Source organism: Salmo salar, chromosome 07 (genome assembly GCF_965601325.2).
Source record: "Salmo salar chromosome 07, fSalSal1, whole genome shotgun sequence".
Taxonomy (NCBI): Eukaryota; Metazoa; Chordata; class Actinopteri; order Salmoniformes; family Salmonidae; genus Salmo; species Salmo salar.
In genome coordinates, this window is record NC_138297.1 from 7,913,579 (window position 1) to 7,931,348 (window position 17,770).

At 42.9% G+C, this 17,770-nt stretch overlaps 7 non-coding genes across 7 annotated transcripts; all 7 read right to left on the bottom strand.

Moving 5' to 3' along the window:
- Positions 1 to 5,305: 5,305 nt before the first annotated feature.
- On the bottom strand, positions 5,306 to 5,378 carry trnar-ucu (transfer RNA arginine (anticodon UCU)). Its single transcript has one exon. It is a non-coding gene; the product is annotated as a tRNA-Arg (tRNA).
- A 1,291-nt stretch (positions 5,379 to 6,669) lies between these two features.
- trnar-ucu (transfer RNA arginine (anticodon UCU)) lies at positions 6,670 to 6,742 on the bottom strand. Its single transcript has one exon. It is a non-coding gene; the product is annotated as a tRNA-Arg (tRNA).
- Positions 6,743 to 8,033: 1,291 nt separating this feature from the next.
- On the bottom strand, positions 8,034 to 8,106 carry trnar-ucu (transfer RNA arginine (anticodon UCU)). Its single transcript has one exon. It is a non-coding gene; the product is annotated as a tRNA-Arg (tRNA).
- Positions 8,107 to 10,761: 2,655 nt separating this feature from the next.
- On the bottom strand, positions 10,762 to 10,834 carry trnar-ucu (transfer RNA arginine (anticodon UCU)). The gene has a single exon. It is a non-coding gene; the product is annotated as a tRNA-Arg (tRNA).
- A 1,291-nt stretch (positions 10,835 to 12,125) lies between these two features.
- Positions 12,126 to 12,198, bottom strand: trnar-ucu (transfer RNA arginine (anticodon UCU)). Its single transcript has one exon. It is a non-coding gene; the product is annotated as a tRNA-Arg (tRNA).
- A 2,655-nt stretch (positions 12,199 to 14,853) lies between these two features.
- trnar-ucu (transfer RNA arginine (anticodon UCU)) lies at positions 14,854 to 14,926 on the bottom strand. The gene has a single exon. It is a non-coding gene; the product is annotated as a tRNA-Arg (tRNA).
- Positions 14,927 to 16,217: 1,291 nt separating this feature from the next.
- On the bottom strand, positions 16,218 to 16,290 carry trnar-ucu (transfer RNA arginine (anticodon UCU)). The gene has a single exon. It is a non-coding gene; the product is annotated as a tRNA-Arg (tRNA).
- Between the last annotated feature and the right edge of the window lie 1,480 nt (positions 16,291 to 17,770).

Sequence of the window (17,770 nt, forward strand, 5' to 3'; positions counted from 1 at the left end):
CGCTGCACCTCTGTAATCAGTGTGACCTATACAAACTGACAGAAGCAGTCAAACAAAGAATCACAGAGGGCACTGAGACATGCCCATGAAATTATGCTATTTTTTATTTATGGTTGCAATTAATTTCTAAAAATAAAAATGGATTGCAGAGGATGGTTTCATCCATCAACCTCTGGGCCCATCACGTTTCCGCAGCGCCACCCTGCTTCAACCCACGGAGGGCACTGAGACATGCCATTGATATTATGCTTTTTTTTATCCCTGGTTGCAGTTCATTTCTGAAAATAAAAATGGATTGCAGAGGATGGTTTCAATCTATAGGCCTCTGGGTTATGGGCCCAGCACGCTTCCGCTGGGACACTCTGTTTTCAGCCACCCCTGACAAGACTTAAACTCACAATCTCTGGCTTGGGAGGCCAGTTTTTTAGGCATCTGGGGCATGGTGTAATAGCATGACCTATACGAACTGATAGAAACAGTAAAAAAAAAGAATCACCAAGGGCAATGAGACATGCCGAAGATATTATGCTTTTTTTGATCGCTGGTTGCAATTAATTTCTAAAAATAAAAATTGTTAGCTGAGGATGGCTTCAGGTCATCAACCTCTGGGCCCAGCTCGTTTCCACAGCGCCACAACCCACCCCAGAAGGGACTCGAAAGCTCAATCCCTGGCATGGGAGGCCAGTTTTTTAGGCATCTGGGGCATGGTGTTATAGCATGACCTATACGAACTGATAGAAACAGTAAAAAAAAGAATCACATAGGGCACTGAGACATGCCCATGATATTTAGCTTTTTTTGAACGCTGGTTGCAATTAATTTGTAAAAATAAAGATTGTTAGCAGTTTTTATATTTCTGTTTGCTGAAAACAAACTGGATAGAAGAGGATGGTTTCGATCCATAAATCACTGGGTTAACTGCTCAGCATACTTGTACTTCATCACTCCACTTTCAGGCACCCCAAAATAATACTTGAACTCACAATACATGGATTAGGAAGCCAGTTTCTTAGGCCACTGTGGCACTGTGTGATCAGCATGACCTATACGAACTGATAGAAGCAGATTAAAAAATAGAATCACGAAGGGCAGAGAGACATGCCCATGAAAGTATACTTTTTGTTAATCCCTATTTGCACTTCATTTCTAAAAATTCAATAGCTTCAAAATCTTTGTTACATGAATTCTCTTCTTCTTTTCCAAACTGCCTTCATCCACCCCAGATCGGACTCGAACCCACAACGCCTGGCTTAGAAGGACAGTGCCTTATCCATTAGGCCACTAGGGTACTTGCCAAAATCTATCTTGATAGCAGAGAGTGGTTTCGATCCATCGACCTCTGGGTTACGGGGCCATCACGCTACCGCTGCACCTCTGTAATCAGTGTGACCTATACAAACTGACAGAAGCAGTCAAACAAAGAATCACAGATGGCACTGAGACATGCCCATGAAATTATGCTATTTTTTATTTATGGTTGCAATTAATTTCTAAAAATAAAAATGGATTGCAGAGGATGGTTTCATCCATCAACCTCTGGGCCCATCACGTTTCCGCAGCGCCACCCTGCTTCAACCCACGGAGGGCACTGAGACATGCCATTGATATTATGCTTTTTTTTATCCCTGGTTGCAGTTCATTTCTGAAAATAAAAATGGATTGCAGAGGATGGTTTCAATCTATAGGCCTCTGGGTTATGGGCCCAGCACGCTTCCGCTGGGACACTCTGTTTTCAGCCACCCCTGACAAGACTTAAACTCACAATCTCTGGCTTGGGAGGCCAGTTTTTTAGGCATCTGGGGCATGGTGTTATAGCATGACCTATACGAACTGATAGAAACAGTAAAAAAAAGAATCACCAAGGGCAATGAGACATGCCGAAGATATTATGCTTTTTTTGATCGCTGGTTGCAATTAATTTCTAAAAATAAAAATTGTTAGCTGAGGATGGCTTCAGGTCATCAACCTCTGGGCCCAGCTCGTTTCCACAGCGCCACAACCCACCCCAGAAGGGACTCGAAAGCTCAATCCCTGGCATGGGAGGCCAGTTTTTTAGGCATCTGGGGCATGGTGTTATAGCATGACCTATACGAACTGATAGAAACAGTAAAAAAAAGAATCACATAGGGCACTGAGACATGCCCATAATATTTAGCTTTTTTTGAACGCTGGTTGCAATTAATTTGTAAAAATAAAGATTGTTAGCAGTTTTTATATTTCTGTTTGCTGAAAACAAACTGGATAGAAGAGGATGGTTTCGATCCATAAATCACTGGGTTAACTGCTCAGCATACTTGCACTTCATCACTCCACTTTCAGGCACCCCAAAATAATACTTGAACGCACAATACATGGATTAGGAGGCCAGTTTCTTAGGCCACTGTGGCACTGTGTGATCAGCATGACCTATACGAACTGATAGAAGCAGATTCAAAAAAAGAATCACGAAGGGCAGAGAGACATGCCCATGAAAGTATACTTTTTGTTAATCTCTATTTGCACTTCCTTTCAAAAAATTCAATAGCTTCAACATCTTTGTTACATGAACACTCTTCTTCTTTCCCAAACTGCCTTCATCCACCCCAGATGGGACTCGAACCCACAATCCCTGGCTTAGAAGGACAGTGCCTTATCCATTAGGCCACTAGGATACTTGGCAAAATCTATCTTGATAGCAGAGAGTGGTTTCGATCCATCGACCTCTGGGTTACGGGGCCATCACGCTACCGCTGCACCTCTGTAATCAGTGTGACCTATACAAACTGACAGAAGCAGTCAAACAAAGAATCACAGAGGGCACTGAGACATGCCCATGAAATTATGCTATTTTTTATTTATGGTTGCAATTAATTTCTAAAAATAAAAATGGATTGCAGAGGATGGTTTCATCCATCAACCTCTGGGCCCATCACGTTTCCGCAGCGCCACCCTGCTTCAACCCACGGAGGGCACTGAGACATGCCATTGATATTATGCTTTTTTTTATCCCTGGTTGCAGTTCATTTCTGAAAATAAAAATGGATTGCAGAGGATGGTTTCAATCTATAGGCCTCTGGGTTATGGGCCCAGCACGCTTCCGCTGGGACACTCTGTTTTCAGCCACCCCTGACAAGACTTAAACTCACAATCTCTGGCTTGGGAGGCCAGTTTTTTAGGCATCTGGGGCATGGTGTAATAGCATGACCTATACGAACTGATAGAAACAGTAAAAAAAAAGAATCACCAAGGGCAATGAGACATGCCGAAGATATTATGCTTTTTTTGATCGCTGGTTGCAATTAATTTCTAAAAATAAGAATTGTTAGCTGAGGATGGCTTCAGGTCATCAACCTCTGGGCCCAGCTCGTTTCCACAGCGCCACAACCCACCCCAGAAGGGACTCGAAAGCTCAATCCCTGGCATGGGAGGCCAGTTTTTTAGGCATCTGGGGCATGGTGTTATAGCATGACCTATACGAACTGATAGAAACAGTAAAAAAAAGAATCACATAGGGCACTGAGACATGCCCATGATATTTAGCTTTTTTTGAACGCTGGTTGCAATTAATTTGTAAAAATAAAGATTGTTAGCAGTTTTTATATTTCTGTTTGCTGAAAACAAACTGGATAGAAGAGGATGGTTTCGATCCATAAATCACTGGGTTAACTGCTCAGCATACTTGTACTTCATCACTCCACTTTCAGGCACCCCAAAATAATACTTGAACTCACAATACATGGATTAGGAAGCCAGTTTCTTAGGCCACTGTGGCACTGTGTGATCAGCATGACCTATACGAACTGATAGAAGCAGATTAAAAAATAGAATCACGAAGGGCAGAGAGACATGCCCATGAAAGTATACTTTTTGTTAATCCCTATTTGCACTTCATTTCTAAAAATTCAATAGCTTCAAAATCTTTGTTACATGAATTCTCTTCTTCTTTTCCAAACTGCCTTCATCCACCCCAGATCGGACTCGAACCCACAACGCCTGGCTTAGAAGGACAGTGCCTTATCCATTAGGCCACTAGGGTACTTGCCAAAATCTATCTTGATAGCAGAGAGTGGTTTCGATCCATCGACCTCTGGGTTACGGGGCCATCACGCTACCGCTGCACCTCTGTAATCAGTGTGACCTATACAAACTGACAGAAGCAGTCAAACAAAGAATCACAGATGGCACTGAGACATGCCCATGAAATTATGCTATTTTTTATTTATGGTTGCAATTAATTTCTAAAAATAAAAATGGATTGCAGAGGATGGTTTCATCCATCAACCTCTGGGCCCATCACGTTTCCGCAGCGCCACCCTGCTTCAACCCACGGAGGGCACTGAGACATGCCATTGATATTATGCTTTTTTTTATCCCTGGTTGCAGTTCATTTCTGAAAATAAAAATGGATTGCAGAGGATGGTTTCAATCTATAGGCCTCTGGGTTATGGGCCCAGCACGCTTCCGCTGGGACACTCTGTTTTCAGCCACCCCTGACAAGACTTAAACTCACAATCTCTGGCTTGGGAGGCCAGTTTTTTAGGCATCTGGGGCATGGTGTTATAGCATGACCTATACGAACTGATAGAAACAGTAAAAAAAAGAATCACCAAGGGCAATGAGACATGCCGAAGATATTATGCTTTTTTTGATCGCTGGTTGCAATTAATTTCTAAAAATAAAAATTGTTAGCTGAGGATGGCTTCAGGTCATCAACCTCTGGGCCCAGCTCGTTTCCACAGCGCCACAACCCACCCCAGAAGGGACTCGAAAGCTCAATCCCTGGCATGGGAGGCCAGTTTTTTAGGCATCTGGGGCATGGTGTTATAGCATGACCTATACGAACTGATAGAAACAGTAAAAAAAAGAATCACATAGGGCACTGAGACATGCCCATAATATTTAGCTTTTTTTGAACGCTGGTTGCAATTAATTTGTAAAAATAAAGATTGTTAGCAGTTTTTATATTTCTGTTTGCTGAAAACAAACTGGATAGAAGAGGATGGTTTCGATCCATAAATCACTGGGTTAACTGCTCAGCATACTTGCACTTCATCACTCCACTTTCAGGCACCCCAAAATAATACTTGAACGCACAATACATGGATTAGGAGGCCAGTTTCTTAGGCCACTGTGGCACTGTGTGATCAGCATGACCTATACGAACTGATAGAAGCAGATTCAAAAAAAGAATCACGAAGGGCAGAGAGACATGCCCATGAAAGTATACTTTTTGTTAATCTCTATTTGCACTTCCTTTCAAAAAATTCAATAGCTTCAACATCTTTGTTACATGAACTCTCTTCTTCTTTCCCAAACTGCCTTCATCCACCCCAGATGGGACTCGAACCCACAATCCCTGGCTTAGAAGGCCAGTGCCTTATCCATTAGGCCACTAGGGTACTTGCCGAAATCTATCTTGATAGCAGAGAGTGGTTTCGATCCATCGACCTCTGGGTTACGGGGCCATCACGCTACCGCTGCACCTCTGTAATCAGTGTGACCTATACAAACTGACAGAAGCAGTCAAACAAAGAATCACAGAGGGCACTGAGACATGCCCATGAAATTATGCTATTTTTTATTTATGGTTGCAATTAATTTCTAAAAATAAAAATGGATTGCAGAGGATGGTTTCATCCATCAACCTCTGGGCCCATCACGTTTCCGCAGCGCCACTCTGCTTCAACCCACGGAGGGCACTGAGACATGCCATTGATATTATGCTTTTTTTTATCCCTGGTTGCAGTTCATTTCTGAAAATAAAAATGGATTGCAGAGGATGGTTTCAATCTATAGGCCTCTGGGTTATGGGCCCAGCACGCTTCCGCTGGGACACTCTGTTTTCAGCCACCCCTGACAAGACTTAAACTCACAATCTCTGGCTTGGGAGGCCAGTTTTTTAGGCATCTGGGGCATGGTGTAATAGCATGACCTATACGAACTGATAGAAACAGTAAAAAAAAAGAATCACCAAGGGCAATGAGACATGCCGAAGATATTATGCTTTTTTTGATCGCTGGTTGCAATTAATTTCTAAAAATAAAAATTGTTAGCTGAGGATGGCTTCAGGTCATCAACCTCTGGGCCCAGCTCGTTTCCACAGCGCCACAACCCACCCCAGAAGGGACTCGAAAGCTCAATCCCTGGCATGGGAGGCCAGTTTTTTAGGCATCTGGGGCATGGTGTTATAGCATGACCTATACGAACTGATAGAAACAGTAAAAAAAAGAATCACATAGGGCACTGAGACATGCCCATGATATTTTGCTTTTTTTGAACGCTGGTTGCAATTAATTTGTAAAAATCAAGATTGTTAGCAGTTTTTATATTTCTGTTTGCTGAAAACAAACTGGATAGAAGAGGATGGTTTCGATCCATAAATCACTGGGTTAACTGCTCAGCATACTTGCACTTCATCACTCCACTTTCAGGCACCCCAAAATAATACTTGAACGCACAATACATGGATTAGGAGGCCAGTTTCTTAGGCCACTGTGGCACTGTGTGATCAGCATGACCTATACGAACTGATAGAAGCAGATTCAAAAAAAGAATCACGAAGGGCAGAGAGACATGCCCATGAAAGTATACTTTTTGTTAATCTCTATTTGCACTTCCTTTCAAAAAATTCAATAGCTTCAACATCTTTGTTACATGAACTCTCTTCTTCTTTCCCAAACTGCCTTCATCCACCCCAGATGGGACTCGAACCCACAATCCCTGGCTTAGAAGGCCAGTGCCTTATCCATTAGGCCACTAGGGTACTTGCCGAAATCTATCTTGATAGCAGAGAGTGGTTTCGATCCATCGACCTCTGGGTTACGGGGCCATCACGCTACCGCTGCACCTCTGTAATCAGTGTGACCTATACAAACTGACAGAAGCAGTCAAACAAAGAATCACAGAGGGCACTGAGACATGCCCATGAAATTATGCTATTTTTTATTTATGGTTGCAATTAATTTCTAAAAATAAAAATGGATTGCAGAGGATGGTTTCATCCATCAACCTCTGGGCCCATCACGTTTCCGCAGCGCCACTCTGCTTCAACCCACGGAGGGCACTGAGACATGCCATTGATATTATGCTTTTTTTTATCCCTGGTTGCAGTTCATTTCTGAAAATAAAAATGGATTGCAGAGGATGGTTTCAATCTATAGGCCTCTGGGTTATGGGCCCAGCACGCTTCCGCTGGGACACTCTGTTTTCAGCCACCCCTGACAAGACTTAAACTCACAATCTCTGGCTTGGGAGGCCAGTTTTTTAGGCATCTGGGGCATGGTGTAATAGCATGACCTATACGAACTGATAGAAACAGTAAAAAAAAAGAATCACCAAGGGCAATGAGACATGCCGAAGATATTATGCTTTTTTTGATCGCTGGTTGCAATTAATTTCTAAAAATAAAAATTGTTAGCTGAGGATGGCTTCAGGTCATCAACCTCTGGGCCCAGCTCGTTTCCACAGCGCCACAACCCACCCCAGAAGGGACTCGAAAGCTCAATCCCTGGCATGGGAGGCCAGTTTTTTAGGCATCTGGGGCATGGTGTTATAGCATGACCTATACGAACTGATAGAAACAGTAAAAAAAAGAATCACATAGGGCACTGAGACATGCCCATGATATTTTGCTTTTTTTGAACGCTGGTTGCAATTAATTTGTAAAAATCAAGATTGTTAGCAGTTTTTATATTTCTGTTTGCTGAAAACAAACTGGATAGAAGAGGATGGTTTCGATCCATAAATCACTGGGTTAACTGCTCAGCATACTTGCACTTCATCACTCCACTTTCAGGCACCCCAAAATAATACTTGAACGCACAATACATGGATTAGGAGGCCAGTTTCTTAGGCCACTGTGGCACTGTGTGATCAGCATGACCTATACGAACTGATAGAAGCAGATTCAAAAAAAGAATCACGAAGGGCAGAGAGACATGCCCATGAAAGTATACTTTTTGTTAATCTCTATTTGCACTTCCTTTCTAAAAATTCAATAGCTTCAACATCTTTGTTACATGAACTCTCTTCTTCTTTCCCAAACTGCCTTCATCCACCCCAGATGGGACTCGAACCCACAATCCCTGGCTTAGAAGGCCAGTGCCTTATCCATTAGGCCACTAGGCTACTTGCCGAAATCTATCTTGATAGCAGAGAGTGGTTTCGATCCATCGACCTCTGGGTTACGGGGCCATCACGCTACCGCTGCACCTCTGTAATCAGTGTGACCTATACAAACTGACAGAAGCAGTCAAACAAAGAATCACAGAGGGCACTGAGACATGCCCATGAAATTATGCTATTTTTTATTTATGGTTGCAATTAATTTCTAAAAATAAAAATGGATTGCAGAGGATGGTTTCATCCATCAACCTCTGGGCCCATCACGTTTCCGCAGCGCCACTCTGCTTCAACCCACGGAGGGCACTGAGACATGCCATTGATATTATGCTTTTTTTTATCCCTGGTTGCAGTTCATTTCTGAAAATAAAAATGGATTGCAGAGGATGGTTTCAATCTATAGGCCTCTGGGTTATGGGCCCAGCACGCTTCCGCTGGGACACTCTGTTTTCAGCCACCCCTGACAAGACTTAAACTCACAATCTCTGGCTTGGGAGGCCAGTTTTTTAGGCATCTGGGGCATGGTGTAATAGCATGACCTATACGAACTGATAGAAACAGTAAAAAAAAAGAATCACCAAGGGCAATGAGACATGCCGAAGATATTATGCTTTTTTTGATCGCTGGTTGCAATTAATTTCTAAAAATAAAAATTGTTAGCTGAGGATGGCTTCAGGTCATCAACCTCTGGGCCCAGCTCGTTTCCACAGCGCCACAACCCACCCCAGAAGGGACTCGAAAACTCAATCCCTGGCATGGGAGGCCAGTTTTTTAGGCATCTGGGGCATGGTGTTATAGCATGACCTATACGAACTGATAGAAACAGTAAAAAAAAGAATCACATAGGGCACTGAGACATGCCCATGATATTTTGCTTTTTTTGAACGCTGGTTGCAATTAATTTGTAAAAATCAAGATTGTTAGCAGTTTTTATATTTCTGTTTGCTGAAAACAAACTGGATAGAAGAGGATGGTTTCGATCCATAAATCACTGGGTTAACTGCTCAGCATACTTGCACTTCATCACTCCACTTTCAGGCACCCCAAAATAATACTTGAACGCACAATACATGGATTAGGAGGCCAGTTTCTTAGGCCACTGTGGCACTGTGTGATCAGCATGACCTATACGAACTGATAGAAGCAGATTCAAAAAAAGAATCACGAAGGGCAGAGAGACATGCCCATGAAAGTATACTTTTTGTTAATCTCTATTTGCACTTCCTTTCTAAAAATTCAATAGCTTCACCATCTTTGTTACATGAACTCTCTTCTTCTTTCCCAAACTGCCTTCATCCACCCCAGATGGGACTTGAACCCACAATCCCTGGCTTAGAAGGCCAGTGCCTTATCCATTAGGCCACTAGACTACTTGCCGAAATCTATCTTGATAGCAGAGAGTGGTTTCGATCCATCGACCTCTGGGTTACGGGGCCATCACGCTACCGCTGCACCTCTGTAATCAGTGTGACCTATACAAACTGACAGAAGCAGTCAAACAAAGAATCACAGAGGGCACTGAGACATGCCCATGAAATTATGCTATTTTTTATTTATGGTTGCAATTAATTTCTAAAAATAAAAATGGATTGCAGAGGATGGTTTCATCCATCAACCTCTGGGCCCATCACGTTTCCGCAGCGCCACTCTGCTTCAACCCACGGAGGGCACTGAGACATGCCATTGATATTATGCTTTTTTTTATCCCTGGTTGCAGTTCATTTCTGAAAATAAAAATGGATGGCAGAGGATGGTTTCAATCTATAGGCCTCTGGGTTATGGGCCCAGCACGCTTCCGCTGGGACACTCTGTTTTCAGCCACCCCTGACAAGACTTAAACTCACAATCTCTGGCTTGGGAGGCCAGTTTTTTAGGCATCTGGGGCATGGTGTAATAGCATGACCTATACGAACTGATAGAAACAGTAAAAAAAAATAATCACCAAGGGCAATGAGACATGCCGAAGATATTATGCTTTTTTTGATCGCTGGTTGCAATTAATTTCTAAAAATAAAAATTGTTAGCTGAGGATGGCTTCAGGTCATCAACCTCTGGGCCCAGCTCGTTTCCACAGCACCACAACCCACCCCAGAAGGGACTCGAAAGCTCAATCCCTGGCATGGGAGGCCAGTTTTTTAGGCATCTGGGGCATGGTGTTATAGCATGACCTATACGAACTGATAGAAACAGTAAAAAAAAGAATCACATAGGGCACTGAGACATGCCCATGATATTTTGCTTTTTTTGAACGCTGGTTGCAATTAATTTGTAAAAATCAAGATTGTTAGCAGTTTTTATATTTCTGTTTGCTGAAAACAAACTGGATAGAAGAGGATGGTTTCGATCCATAAATCACTGGGTTAACTGCTCAGCATACTTGCACTTCATCACTCCACTTTCAGGCACCACAAAATAATACTTGAACGCACAATACATGGATTAGGAGGCCAGTTTCTTAGGCCACTGTGGCACTGTGTGATCAGCATGACCTATACGAACTGATAGAAGCAGATTCAAAAAAAGAATCACGAAGGGCAGAGAGACATGCCCATGAAAGTATACTTTTTGTTAATCTCTATTTGCACTTCCTTTCAAAAAATTCAATAGCTTCAACATCTTTGTTACATGAACTCTCTTCTTCTTTCCCAAACTGCCTTCATCCACCCCAGATGGGACTCGAACCCACAATCCCTGGCTTAGAAGGCCAGTGCCTTATCCATTAGGCCACTAGGGTACTTGCCGAAATCTATCTTGATAGCAGAGAGTGGTTTCGATCCATCGACCTCTGGGTTACGGGGCCATCACGCTACCGCTGCACCTCTGTAATCAGTGTGACCTATACAAACTGACAGAAGCAGTCAAACAAAGAATCACAGAGGGCACTGAGACATGCCCATGAAATTATGCTATTTTTTATTTATGGTTGCAATTAATTTCTAAAAATAAAAATGGATTGCAGAGGATGGTTTCATCCATCAACCTCTGGGCCCATCACGTTTCCGCAGCGCCACTCTGCTTCAACCCACGGAGGGCACTGAGACATGCCATTGATATTATGCTTTTTTTTATCCCTGGTTGCAGTTCATTTCTGAAAATAAAAATGGATTGCAGAGGATGGTTTCAATCTATAGGCCTCTGGGTTATGGGCCCAGCACGCTTCCGCTGGGACACTCTGTTTTCAGCCACCCCTGACAAGACTTAAACTCACAATCTCTGGCTTGGGAGGCCAGTTTTTTAGGCATCTGGGGCATGGTGTAATAGCATGACCTATACGAACTGATAGAAACAGTAAAAAAAAAGAATCACCAAGGGCAATGAGACATGCCGAAGATATTATGCTTTTTTTGATCGCTGGTTGCAATTAATTTCTAAAAATAAAAATTGTTAGCTGAGGATGGCTTCAGGTCATCAACCTCTGGGCCCAGCTCGTTTCCACAGCGCCACAACCCACCCCAGAAGGGACTCGAAAGCTCAATCCCTGGCATGGGAGGCCAGTTTTTTAGGCATCTGGGGCATGGTGTTATAGCATGACCTATACGAACTGATAGAAACAGTAAAAAAAAGAATCACATAGGGCACTGAGACATGCCCATGATATTTTGCTTTTTTTGAACGCTGGTTGCAATTAATTTGTAAAAATCAAGATTGTTAGCAGTTTTTATATTTCTGTTTGCTGAAAACAAACTGGATAGAAGAGGATGGTTTCGATCCATAAATCACTGGGTTAACTGCTCAGCATACTTGCACTTCATCACTCCACTTTCAGGCACCCCAAAATAATACTTGAACGCACAATACATGGATTAGGAGGCCAGTTTCTTAGGCCACTGTGGCACTGTGTGATCAGCATGACCTATACGAACTGATAGAAGCAGATTCAAAAAAAGAATCACGAAGGGCAGAGAGACATGCCCATGAAAGTATACTTTTTGTTAATCTCTATTTGCACTTCCTTTCTAAAAATTCAATAGCTTCAACATCTTTGTTACATGAACTCTCTTCTTCTTTCCCAAACTGCCTTCATCCACCCCAGATGGGACTCGAACCCACAATCCCTGGCTTAGAAGGCCAGTGCCTTATCCATTAGGCCACTAGGCTACTTGCCGAAATCTATCTTGATAGCAGAGAGTGGTTTCGATCCATCGACCTCTGGGTTACGGGGCCATCACGCTACCGCTGCACCTCTGTAATCAGTGTGACCTATACAAACTGACAGAAGCAGTCAAACAAAGAATCACAGAGGGCACTGAGACATGCCCATGAAATTATGCTATTTTTTATTTATGGTTGCAATTAATTTCTAAAAATAAAAATGGATTGCAGAGGATGGTTTCATCCATCAACCTCTGGGCCCATCACGTTTCCGCAGCGCCACTCTGCTTCAACCCACGGAGGGCACTGAGACATGCCATTGATATTATGCTTTTTTTTATCCCTGGTTGCAGTTCATTTCTGAAAATAAAAATGGATTGCAGAGGATGGTTTCAATCTATAGGCCTCTGGGTTATGGGCCCAGCACGCTTCCGCTGGGACACTCTGTTTTCAGCCACCCCTGACAAGACTTAAACTCACAATCTCTGGCTTGGGAGGCCAGTTTTTTAGGCATCTGGGGCATGGTGTAATAGCATGACCTATACGAACTGATAGAAACAGTAAAAAAAAAGAATCACCAAGGGCAATGAGACATGCCGAAGATATTATGCTTTTTTTGATCGCTGGTTGCAATTAATTTCTAAAAATAAAAATTGTTAGCTGAGGATGGCTTCAGGTCATCAACCTCTGGGCCCAGCTCGTTTCCACAGCGCCACAACCCACCCCAGAAGGGACTCGAAAACTCAATCCCTGGCATGGGAGGCCAGTTTTTTAGGCATCTGGGGCATGGTGTTATAGCATGACCTATACGAACTGATAGAAACAGTAAAAAAAAGAATCACATAGGGCACTGAGACATGCCCATGATATTTTGCTTTTTTTGAACGCTGGTTGCAATTAATTTGTAAAAATCAAGATTGTTAGCAGTTTTTATATTTCTGTTTGCTGAAAACAAACTGGATAGAAGAGGATGGTTTCGATCCATAAATCACTGGGTTAACTGCTCAGCATACTTGCACTTCATCACTCCACTTTCAGGCACCCCAAAATAATACTTGAACGCACAATACATGGATTAGGAGGCCAGTTTCTTAGGCCACTGTGGCACTGTGTGATCAGCATGACCTATACGAACTGATAGAAGCAGATTCAAAAAAAGAATCACGAAGGGCAGAGAGACATGCCCATGAAAGTATACTTTTTGTTAATCTCTATTTGCACTTCCTTTCTAAAAATTCAATAGCTTCACCATCTTTGTTACATGAACTCTCTTCTTCTTTCCCAAACTGCCTTCATCCACCCCAGATGGGACTTGAACCCACAATCCCTGGCTTAGAAGGCCAGTGCCTTATCCATTAGGCCACTAGACTACTTGCCGAAATCTATCTTGATAGCAGAGAGTGGTTTCGATCCATCGACCTCTGGGTTACGGGGCCATCACGCTACCGCTGCACCTCTGTAATCAGTGTGACCTATACAAACTGACAGAAGCAGTCAAACAAAGAATCACAGAGGGCACTGAGACATGCCCATGAAATTATGCTATTTTTTATTTATGGTTGCAATTAATTTCTAAAAATAAAAATGGATTGCAGAGGATGGTTTCATCCATCAACCTCTGGGCCCATCACGTTTCCGCAGCGCCACTCTGCTTCAACCCACGGAGGGCACTGAGACATGCCATTGATATTATGCTTTTTTTTATCCCTGGTTGCAGTTCATTTCTGAAAATAAAAATGGATGGCAGAGGATGGTTTCAATCTATAGGCCTCTGGGTTATGGGCCCAGCACGCTTCCGCTGGGACACTCTGTTTTCAGCCACCCCTGACAAGACTTAAACTCACAATCTCTGGCTTGGGAGGCCAGTTTTTTAGGCATCTGGGGCATGGTGTAATAGCATGACCTATACGAACTGATAGAAACAGTAAAAAAAAATAATCACCAAGGGCAATGAGACATGCCGAAGATATTATGCTTTTTTTGATCGCTGGTTGCAATTAATTTCTAAAAATAAAAATTGTTAGCTGAGGATGGCTTCAGGTCATCAACCTCTGGGCCCAGCTCGTTTCCACAGCACCACAACCCACCCCAGAAGGGACTCGAAAGCTCAATCCCTGGCATGGGAGGCCAGTTTTTTAGGCATCTGGGGCATGGTGTTATAGCATGACCTATACGAACTGATAGAAACAGTAAAAAAAAGAATCACATAGGGCACTGAGACATGCCCATGATATTTTGCTTTTTTTGAACGCTGGTTGCAATTAATTTGTAAAAATCAAGATTGTTAGCAGTTTTTATATTTCTGTTTGCTGAAAACAAACTGGATAGAAGAGGATGGTTTCGATCCATAAATCACTGGGTTAACTGCTCAGCATACTTGCACTTCATCACTCCACTTTCAGGCACCACAAAATAATACTTGAACGCACAATACATGGATTAGGAGGCCAGTTTCTTAGGCCACTGTGGCACTGTGTGATCAGCATGACCTATACGAACTGATAGAAGCAGATTCAAAAAAAGAATCACGAAGGGCAGAGAGACATGCCCATGAAAGTATACTTTTTGTTAATCTCTATTTGCACTTCCTTTCAAAAAATTCAATAGCTTCAACATCTTTGTTACATGAACTCTCTTCTTCTTTCCCAAACTGCCTTCATCCACCCCAGATGGGACTCGAACCCACAATCCCTGGCTTAGAAGGCCAGTGCCTTATCCATTAGGCCACTAGGGTACTTGCCGAAATCTATCTTGATAGCAGAGAGTGGTTTCGATCCATCGACCTCTGGGTTACGGGGCCATCACGCTACCGCTGCACCTCTGTAATCAGTGTGACCTATACAAACTGACAGAAGCAGTCAAACAAAGAATCACAGAGGGCACTGAGACATGCCCATGAAATTATGCTATTTTTTATTTATGGTTGCAATTAATTTCTAAAAATAAAAATGGATTGCAGAGGATGGTTTCATCCATCAACCTCTGGGCCCATCACGTTTCCGCAGCGCCACTCTGCTTCAACCCACGGAGGGCACTGAGACATGCCATTGATATTATGCTTTTTTTTATCCCTGGTTGCAGTTCATTTCTGAAAATAAAAATGGATTGCAGAGGATGGTTTCAATCTATAGGCCTCTGGGTTATGGGCCCAGCACGCTTCCGCTGGGACACTCTGTTTTCAGCCACCCCTGACAAGACTTAAACTCACAATCTCTGGCTTGGGAGGCCAGTTTTTTAGGCATCTGGGGCATGGTGTAATAGCATGACCTATACGAACTGATAGAAACAGTAAAAAAAAAGAATCACCAAGGGCAATGAGACATGCCGAAGATATTATGCTTTTTTTGATCGCTGGTTGCAATTAATTTCTAAAAATAAAAATTGTTAGCTGAGGATGGCTTCAGGTCATCAACCTCTGGGCCCAGCTCGTTTCCACAGCGCCACAACCCACCCCAGAAGGGACTCGAAAGCTCAATCCCTGGCATGGGAGGCCAGTTTTTTAGGCATCTGGGGCATGGTGTTATAGCATGACCTATACGAACTGATAGAAACAGTAAAAAAAAGAATCACATAGGGCACTGAGACATGCCCATGATATTTTGCTTTTTTTGAACGCTGGTTGCAATTAATTTGTAAAAATCAAGATTGTTAGCAGTTTTTATATTTCTGTTTGCTGAAAACAAACTGGATAGAAGAGGATGGTTTCGATCCATAAATCACTGGGTTAACTGCTCAGCATACTTGCACTTCATCACTCCACTTTCAGGCACCCCAAAATAATACTTGAACGCACAATACATGGATTAGGAGGCCAGTTTCTTAGGCCACTGTGGCACTGTGTGATCAGCATGACCTATACGAACTGATAGAAGCAGATTCAAAAAAAGAATCACGAAGGGCAGAGAGACATGCCCATGAAAGTATACTTTTTGTTAATCTCTATTTGCACTTCCTTTCTAAAAATTCAATAGCTTCAACATCTTTGTTACATGAACTCTCTTCTTCTTTCCCAAACTGCCTTCATCCACCCCAGATGGGACTCGAACCCACAATCCCTGGCTTAGAAGGCCAGTGCCTTATCCATTAGGCCACTAGGCTACTTGCCGAAATCTATCTTGATAGCAGAGAGTGGTTTCGATCCATCGACCTCTGGGTTACGGGGCCATCACGCTACCGCTGCACCTCTGTAATCAGTGTGACCTATACAAACTGACAGAAGCAGTCAAACAAAGAATCACAGAGGGCACTGAGACATGCCCATGAAATTATGCTATTTTTTATTTATGGTTGCAATTAATTTCTAAAAATAAAAATGGATTGCAGAGGATGGTTTCATCCATCAACCTCTGGGCCCATCACGTTTCCGCAGCGCCACTCTGCTTCAACCCACGGAGGGCACTGAGACATGCCATTGATATTATGCTTTTTTTTATCCCTGGTTGCAGTTCATTTCTGAAAATAAAAATGGATTGCAGAGGATGGTTTCAATCTATAGGCCTCTGGGTTATGGGCCCAGCACGCTTCCGCTGGGACACTCTGTTTTCAGCCACCCCTGACAAGACTTAAACTCACAATCTCTGGCTTGGGAGGCCAGTTTTTTAGGCATCTGGGGCATGGTGTAATAGCATGACCTATACGAACTGATAGAAACAGTAAAAAAAAAGAATCACCAAGGGCAATGAGACATGCCGAAGATATTATGCTTTTTTTGATCGCTGGTTGCAATTAATTTCTAAAAATAAAAATTGTTAGCTGAGGATGGCTTCAGGTCATCAACCTCTGGGCCCAGCTCGTTTCCACAGCGCCACAACCCACCCCAGAAGGGACTCGAAAACTCAATCCCTGGCATGGGAGGCCAGTTTTTTAGGCATCTGGGGCATGGTGTTATAGCATGACCTATACGAACTGATAGAAACAGTAAAAAAAAGAATCACATAGGGCACTGAGACATGCCCATGATATTTTGCTTTTTTTGAACGCTGGTTGCAATTAATTTGTAAAAATCAAGATTGTTAGCAGTTTTTATATTTCTGTTTGCTGAAAACAAACTGGATAGAAGAGGATGGTTTCGATCCATAAATCACTGGGTTAACTGCTCAGCATACTTGCACTTCATCACTCCACTTTCAGGCACCCCAAAATAATACTTGAACGCACAATACATGGATTAGGAGGCCAGTTTCTTAGGCCACTGTGGCACTGTGTGATCAGCATGACCTATACGAACTGATAGAAGCAGATTCAAAAAAAGAATCACGAAGGGCAGAGAGACATGCCCATGAAAGTATACTTTTTGTTAATCTCTATTTGCACTTCCTTTCTAAAAATTCAATAGCTTCACCATCTTTGTTACATGAACTCTCTTCTTCTTTCCCAAACTGCCTTCATCCACCCCAGATGGGACTTGAACCCACAATCCCTGGCTTAGAAGGCCAGTGCCTTATCCATTAGGCCACTAGACTACTTGCCGAAATCTATCTTGATAGCAGAGAGTGGTTTCGATCCATCGACCTCTGGGTTACGGGGCCATCACGCTACCGCTGCACCTCTGTAATCAGTGTGACCTATACAAACTGAC